Source organism: Monodon monoceros, unplaced genomic scaffold, assembly GCF_005190385.1.
Source record: "Monodon monoceros isolate NGI ecotype Baffin Bay Population unplaced genomic scaffold, NGI_Narwhal_1 Super_Scaffold_1, whole genome shotgun sequence".
NCBI lineage: Eukaryota > Metazoa > Chordata > Mammalia > Artiodactyla > Monodontidae > Monodon > Monodon monoceros.
The window spans coordinates 25,256,882-25,265,178 of record NW_021703765.1 but is presented as its reverse complement, the minus strand read 5'-3'; the positions used below and the strand labels follow the sequence as shown (position 1 = coordinate 25,265,178).

General features: G+C 44.4%; 1 non-coding gene across 1 annotated transcript; it reads right to left on the bottom strand.

Moving 5' to 3' along the window:
* Positions 1–6,390: 6,390 nt before the first annotated feature.
* TRNAG-CCC lies at positions 6,391–6,463 on the bottom strand. The gene has a single exon. It is a non-coding gene; the product is annotated as a tRNA-Gly (tRNA).
* Between the last annotated feature and the right edge of the window lie 1,834 nt (positions 6,464–8,297).

The window sequence follows — 8,297 nt, the reverse complement described above, 5'->3', positions numbered from 1 at the left end:
AACAACCGGAGGTGTGTGTGTCCCAAACAGTGTTGTATTGGTACATGTTTAACAACCACCTTTCTGGGAGGAAAAAAAACCCGAACAAACCCCACGTGTGGCATTTGCCAATTTCTCCTACTATGGCCATTTCAAGCTGCCGAAGGGATGTCACTGAATGTGGCCTCGGGAGTGATGGGCCGCAGCCACCATTAGGAGGCATTTTCACCACAGATTCCATAAGAGTAAAATCCAGTAAGATGATTAAGAAGTGATGAGCTTTGACTCTTTATTACCTCTGTCTTTAGTATGTTATTTGAATGTAAGTTTATATAATTTAATGTCTAATAATGTCTGTGTTTAATGCTAGCCCATACAATTCCTGAACACTTAACACTCAGTTCTCCTGAGCCAGGGTGACCTAGCTCCAGGACACCATTGCCTGGAAAGTAATGAAACCTGCTTCTCGGTGTGGCAACCTGTTCTCCTGGTCTATAAATTTGTCTGGATTCTTTTGAACACTTTGGGGGAAACATGAAATGTGAATATAGTGAAAGAAAAACAGAGGATAAATGAGTTATTCTGGAGATACATTTTCTGGATAGCTGAAGGCTTAGCTCTAAGCTCCCAAACTACAAAAGCTTTAACTCTTATAGATAGACTTTTCAAAGAATTGTGTCTCACCCTTTTCTATTTCATTACTCATGAGGCATTAGAGCTTATTGCCTTTTTTATTGGCAGCAGGGGCAGGTAGAGGTGTGGAAAGATTTTTGCCCCTGGAATGAATGACCCCAGACTGCTGTGTGGTTGGGGCTCTTGACTCACTTTCTAGAGTTTTGAAAATTTTATTCTCACTCACTGTCCAGTGCTATGACTTCTTCCTACTGTCAGTGTGTCTGTCTCTAGCTTCTCCTCTGCTCTTTGTAATTGACTAGCGATACAGGGAGCCAAACCTATTGGAATCATGTTAAAAATGTTGTTAACCTGCTGGAATATGGGCCTGATGAGTAAAATGCTTAAAATGTTAGTGCATGGATACTGCAAATTTTTTTTTTTTTTTTTGCCTGCTCAGAAGCCTTTTGGCTTAACTTTTGGTTCTCATAGAATCTTTGGAGAGGAGGCATTCCTAGATTACTATGCTCCAGATCAGTGAGTGTTGCTACAATTACATTCTTATTATAAATCAGAATGTACTGTATCACCATGCATGTATTACATAGAAGAAAGCAAAAGTCATCTCTGGGCCAGGCAATATGTCAGATAAAAAGTAGAGCAGTCCTAGCCTGCGTTTGGAGGAACCCCACAATGCTGCAGGAACATGAAGTGTTCCAAATGGTGAACTTTGTATTGAACAGTAAGAATTCAGTTGGTAAAGTTCGGGGCACATCTCCTTGCTCTAAAAGGGATTCTTGGACTCTTTCAGCACAGACCAGGTGATGGATGGGGAAGCAGATTTAGTGTTTGAGAGTTCCCCCTCCTGGAGTGGGGGCGGTCCCTCTGTGCATCTGCCCATTCTTGGGGCTGGGGAGGAAGTGGACTGCACTGCCTTTCAGCAGAACCCCCTGCCCTTGTTCCACTGGTCTGTCCATTCCTTTGTCTATAACAACACTAGGTAATTGTCTTCCTACTTTCAAGGAGCAAGTGGTTTCCCCCACTTCTGTGTTCTTTCCTAACTGCAGGAAAGGCAGCCTCAGGTGCTGATGGCAAACCAGCTCTTCTATGCAGAAAAGAGACATCTCACCCCATTCCCAATACCTGCCTTACGAATTTGCCTCGCTTCCCTTTGGACCCTTAAAGCTTTGGGGAATCTTCAAGGGCGCCCCCTCTCATTATACTTCCTTTCCTTAAGCCCTTATTAGCTCCTTGGATAAGATTCATTTGATGAGTTGATGAGCTTGGGACAGAAGCAGAGCCGAGTGCTTGGGGTGGTGCATGGAGGGCAAGAGCCAGCAGGTGAGCAGGCCCAGAGACAAATTTCCTTTCCTGGGCTGGCCTGGGGCTGGTTGCCCTTGACATCATTCAGGCAGCTTTTTTGAAGTCTCTGGAACTGGGGTCACCCCACATAGGGAAGCGGGGAGCCCAGTAACCAGGGCTTGCTCCTGCACGCCCCTCCTCACTGGTCTAATTAACAAGTTGGGTCCTTTCCAGCTCTTTTACGTGGCTCTCATGGGGCTGGGCTCCACTGGGGGCGGGCAGACAGTCTTACTTTAAGCTGCCTATCGATCTTCACGTGGTCATGTGCCCCTCTTGGGGGAGTGCTCTCATGTTTTAAGTGCATGCAGTTACTCTCCTGACTGGCTTGTAAACAGGTTTTAATGGGGCTATTAGTGTAAAAGGACAGGAAACTTTCAAAAACAGCCTCTTAAATATTCATGAGGATGTTAAATCTGGCGCTTAATCACCAGTGTTTGCACACAGCTAACAGGGAGGGAGGACAGCTGACAGGCTGCCTTCCCTCTGAACAATTGACAGGGCATTAATAAACGCTCTTACAGGCATGATTAATGGCCAAGAGAACAGGACTTTTTTTTTAAACAAACGGAGCCCCTCTCCTTTGGGGACTCCTTTTTTGGGAGGGGAGTGTCCATGTGGGTATGGGAGTGAGATTTAGGGGGAGATGGAGGCTGGAGGGGTGTCACAGACAAGGCATATTTTTTCCCTTCAGAAATAGTTAACTGGATACCTCCCCACCTATCCAATCTGACTGTCCATCTCCCAGGGAATGGTTTCCTCAAGGGAAATATTCCAAAAACTTAAGCAGAGAATCTCCAAAGAATTCCCTACCTAGAGAATTCTTAACTCAACCTTGGCAGGGCCATGAGGTAAGTGCCCCCGCCCTCATTATGGGAGCTCCCTGGAGGGTCATTAACAGCTGCTTCTTCAATACCTGAGCTCACTTGCTTTCAGATTGGAGTTAAATGTGGACATAGATGGTCCACTGTGGCTGAGGGGCTCCTGAAAGCTGGCCCCCACCCAGCCTACCTTTCTATGTGTGCATTTTAGTTCCTGGAGCATCATCATTCTCTTACTTTTCTCTGTAACATTTGATGTAAAGCCCCTACTGATAATGTATGGGAGGGGTGCTTTTTAACTAGTAAATGGTCTGCACTTCTGGAATGGACCTTGGAGACTGTCTGGGCCCACACTTGCTCCCTCTAGAAAAAGACACTGAGGCACAGAGAGGTGAAACAACTTGTTCAAGGACACATACTGAGGTAGTGACAGAGGGCACTGGACCCCAGGTACCTGACTCCTAGTCGCCCCTCACATCAGCATGATGTGACTTCTCCAGAGAAAGCCAGAAGGAACAGACACCCAGTTGCTTCAGAAGTACTGCAATTTCAAGTATGCCAGATCTGATAGCAAGATCTGTGCTACTGGAATCCAAACCAGTATAAGCATGGAAAGTTCCGGAAAATATCCCACAGTTTCTTTGTAGTAGGAAATCCCAGCCTCATTATCTCAGACCAACTCAGAAATTCAAAACTGTTTCCTCCCTATAATTGCCAGTTGGGTTTTTTGGCTGACAAGTTCCATTTAGAAATGAAACCAAGGCATAAAGTTAGAAATCCATAAAAATCTGTTTTTACAAGCTAGAAAAAAACCCACTATGCTTTTTTTTTTTTTTTTTTGTGGTATGCGTGCCTCTCACTGTTGTAGCCTCTCCCGTTGCGGAGCACAGGCTCCAGATGCGCAGGCTCAGCGGCCATGGCTCATGGGCCCAGACGCTCCGTGGCACGTGGGATCTTCCCGGACCGGGACACGAACCCGTGTCCCCTGCATCGGCAGGCAGACTCTCAACCACTGCGCCACCAGGGAAGCCCCCCCACTGTGCTTTATAATGGTAGAAAAGGACAAGGAAATCAGTGTCTTTCATAAAACTCTTCCCAGTCCCCAGCCCTTGCTGCCCACATTCCGCATATACCTATCAAGCCCTTCTTGTGCACATGCTACCAATTTAGGGGCTGAGGTGGGGAAGGTTGTCATGAAGATGGATAACAAGTGTCTCCACTCTCAGGATACGCTTCCTCTAGTTAGCAATTTAACTCTAGGACCGTGTCATAAGACTGATCAAAGTACCAGGCTGAACTTCTTGCAAATATTGCTTTCATTACCCCTGCTCAAGAATCTAAGGTGGCTCCCACTACATCTGGGTCCAGCCCAGACTGGCTTGCCTCTGCACAGCCAATCTGAGATTCCACTTAGAGCCAAATACATCCTTTCTTTCTAGTCAGTGGACCAGGGAACATTCTACAGGCACTATGGATAATGATCCTTAATCATAGATTTGTTTAGAGACTCAGTGCAGCATTTTTTTTTATGGAATGCCAACTAGGAATGAAAAATCAGTCTCTCTTGCTAAACAGTTTGCATTAATGACTTCCATAAGAGCCAATCTATTGATTTTTTAAAAAAACAAAACTCCACTTGTCTCTTTCATCTGGATATATAGCTGGTAGGTGCTGTTGGTAAAGCAACCATTTTGAGGAATAGTTTCCTTTTCGTAATTAGAATGAATGTATTCTGACAGTTTTTACCAATAATGGTTGCAATGTTTGGTACAAATGCAAAGCACAGATGAAGCTTTAAACCCCAGTGGGGTTGGGCACTGTTTTCTCAATTAAAGTCTGATTGTCAGCTCTATGAAGTACAAGGGCAGATTCCACATGTTTTGTTACATTATCAAACTGACACCAAATACTGGACAGCACAACATTGATTTCAAGCACACAACTTTGGATTGACATTATGCCTTATTCTATATTATTTTTTGCTTGTTTGTTTAATCAGCCAAGTGTAGTAGGATTCAGCATGGTTCACTGAAGACACTCGGACTAGGATGTAGGAAGTTTTAGTCCTACTACCAGTAGTTTCCCTAACTTATTTTATATATTAGGCAAACCTCACTTTCCTTACCTGTAAAATGGGTGCAGTAAAACCTGTCATATCAATCTGTTGTTTTAAGTGAAGTAATGCATACATTACCTACTTGCTGTTTCCATTTGATGTCTCATAGGCATCTAAAAAGGAAAATTTCCCATACTGAACTTAAAATCTCCCCCCAAAGCCTATTTCTTCTCTGACATTCCCAAATCAATCAGTGGCATCACAAACTACTCAAGTGCTCATACCAGAAACTGGAGTCATCCTCTCCCCGCATTGTAGCTAATCAATAACACATTCCATTCTGTCTTTTAAGTGAGTCTCAGATCTATTCACTCCACTGACCAGCCTAGTCCAAGCCATTATCATCTCCTGCCTGGGTGTCTGACTGCAGTCACCTCCTTACTCTCCTGCTACACCTAGTATTGCCTCCTCCACTTTGGACCTCACACAGAAGCCAGAGTCATCCTCTTACAGTGTAAACCCACTTGCATAACTCTCCTACTTATAACCTTCCACTGGCTGCTCAAGACCATTAACATGGCCTGACAGGCCATGACAGTCTTACTCCTACCTGCCCCTCAGTCTCATTTTGATCTCTTTCCACTCTAAACACACTGCTGTCTTCTGCTTCTTATGTGCTTCTCTGTAGACCCAGAGCCTTCACAGTACAGCTCTCTCTTGGGGAAGCTCATAACCCCATCTTTGCCTGGATGGCTCCCACTGTCTTTGAGATTTCAGTGTAAATATCAAAAGGCACTCTTGGAGAGGAGACTCCCTGCTCCCACTCTCATTCCCCAGTAGGATTGCTTCTTATTATCATTATCTTCTGTAGCATTTTAAAAAATTGTAGGGAATTCTCTGGCAGTCCAGTGATTATTACTTTGTGCTTCCACTGCCGGGGGCCCAGGTTCGGTCCCTGGTCAGGGAACTGGGATTCCACAAGCCGTGTGGTGTGGCCAAAAAAAAAAAAAAAATTGTAATATAAACATTTATTTGTGTGATTACTTGGACTTTAAGCTCCAATAGCACCACTTTGTTCACTTCTGTGCCCCCAGTACCTTGACAGAGTGCACATGACATGGTAGATACAGAAAGATAACAGGATGAATGCCTTGAACACCAAGCATCAATACAAATTCAAGTTATTTTCATCCTTGTGTCTGTGGGACACAAGATTGAGTGGCAAGATGAGATGTTTCCGTGAGTAAGAAATTTTTTGTTGGTAAGTTAATAGAGACTCATCTTGAACTAATTTAAATCTAAAGGCGAAGTTTATTCACCCCAGCAACCTAACTATACAAAGGGTAAGACTGGAGTTGGCCTGAGGTACTCAAAAGATGGTGGTCAATTGTCTCTCTATCTTTTTTCCCTTTGTCTCTGTCTCTCTCATTCTTTTCTTTTTTTAAAATAAATATTTATTTATTGAATTAATTTATTTAGGCTGAGCCGGGTCTTACTTGCGTCATGCGGGATCTTTAGTTGCAGCATGCAAACTCTTAGTTGTGGTATGCATGGGGGATCTAACTCCCCGACCAGGGATTGAACCTGGGCCCCCTGCATTGGGAGTGCAGAGTCTTACCCACTGGACCACCAGGGAAATCCTTGTCTCTCTCATTCTTGTTTGACTTCACTCTTTAATGCAGACAGATTTCTCCATGGGATAGAGAATTCTGCTGTGGGGACCCCTAGATTCACAATTTTTTAGTGCTTTCTGCCAGGAGACCCCAGGGAAGGATTCTGATTGATCCTTCCTCGGGTCACAAGCCCATCCTTGGTCTCTGTGGCTGCTGTCCCCACTCCAGTCAAGAGGATGGAGCCATCACTAGTCTACGGTAGAACTTCTGGGCTTAGGATCTGTTACCAGAAGGGTGGGGAGAGGTCTGGGCCTGACAGTTAAAGACAATGGCTACCATACATGTGAATTCTGTTGGAAAGGAGACCATTGATCTGGGTTCTAACGTTCACGAATTGAGCCTCGTTTTTTCTGGCTCCTGCCACAGCTCAGTTTCATCAGAAAACGCATACCTGTGCATAGAGTGGGCAGCCAGCCTCTCTGTGGAATGACTTCCACAAAAGGAGTCATTCTTTGGGTTAGGACAAGAGTCCAAATGGTTAATTACAATTCAGGAACCCATATAAGAAGTCAGCCTTGTAATTCGTGGTGTCAATAACAAACCCAAACATTGTTATCCCTTATTTCTAGGGAGTTAGTGGTGGAGACTTAAAAAGTCTTTTTATGGAGGCATAAAATGGCAGTGAGGATCCTGCCTGGTGGCAGTTGAGTTAATAAGTGAGGTGTGAAAGATGATATCTTTCCACCAATCCTTCATAGTCCAATTAAATGTCACCTCCTCTCTGAAGCTTTTCACTGTCCCCTCATGAGGGCTAATAGTTAAAGTTCTATTCACAGAATGTTATGAGATTTTAGTGAGTTAATACATATGAAGCACTTAGAATGGCACTGGGCACATTGTGAGCACTCAATAATTGTTACTTTGATAGGACAAAAGGAAGACTATAGTAACAGTGGCTACTAAAAACAGATGTCGCAGCCTTTCTATGTCCTGGGTCTGTACATGTTTTTCCACTTGATACATGTTAACTTTTGCTTTAAGAGCTTGCCTGGGAACCACACTATGGGAATTTCCAGTCCAAAATCACTGTGCTGGGGCTGGATTATCTCATGCATGGCCATTTTTTGGCTGGGCTCCTGTAAGAACTTTACAAAATTTAGATAGTGTTTCTAACATTTTGTGCTTAAGTCTCACTGGTACATCTTATTTAAAATGTGGTTTTCCTGAGTCCCACCTGAGAGATCCTGATTCAGTAGTTCTAGGGGAGGGGCCCAGGAATGTCAATTTCGAACCACAGCTTTTGTGATTCTCCGGTAGGTGGTTTCATGGACTGTGGTTTGAGAAAATGACCCAGAGGAAGGAGCAGTAAGGCTGAGGAGGGATGAGGAAAATGAGGAGCACTTATTCTGTACTTGGGACTTCCCAAAGTCCCAAAATGTCCCCACCAGGAAAAGAACTTCATCATGTTTCCCTTATGTGCCAGCCAGAATGAGTGCCACATAGGTGTGAAGCATCTACTGAACCTACTGGTCCACTCAGCTTATGGCCACCTGGGCCAGTGACAGGGTCACAGCTCTGTCAAGCCATAAACTCAGCACTTATTCACTGTTGTGCTGCCCATTTGAAAGAGAGGATGGTAGTGGGTGGGGGCATGGAGTGCTAGAAGTCCCATGGAATGAATGTCGTTGTGGACCTCATGGTGGGTGCTCCCTAGGGTCCTGTTGTCTTGTATGAAGAGAATTCCAGGAAGGTTCAGGAATAGATTTTGAGTGGTCAGATGCAATTCTGAAGACTCTGCTCTTTGGGCGGGAGTTGGTGTGTATTAAGGCAGCCTGTCAGAGGAACATGCATTACCAA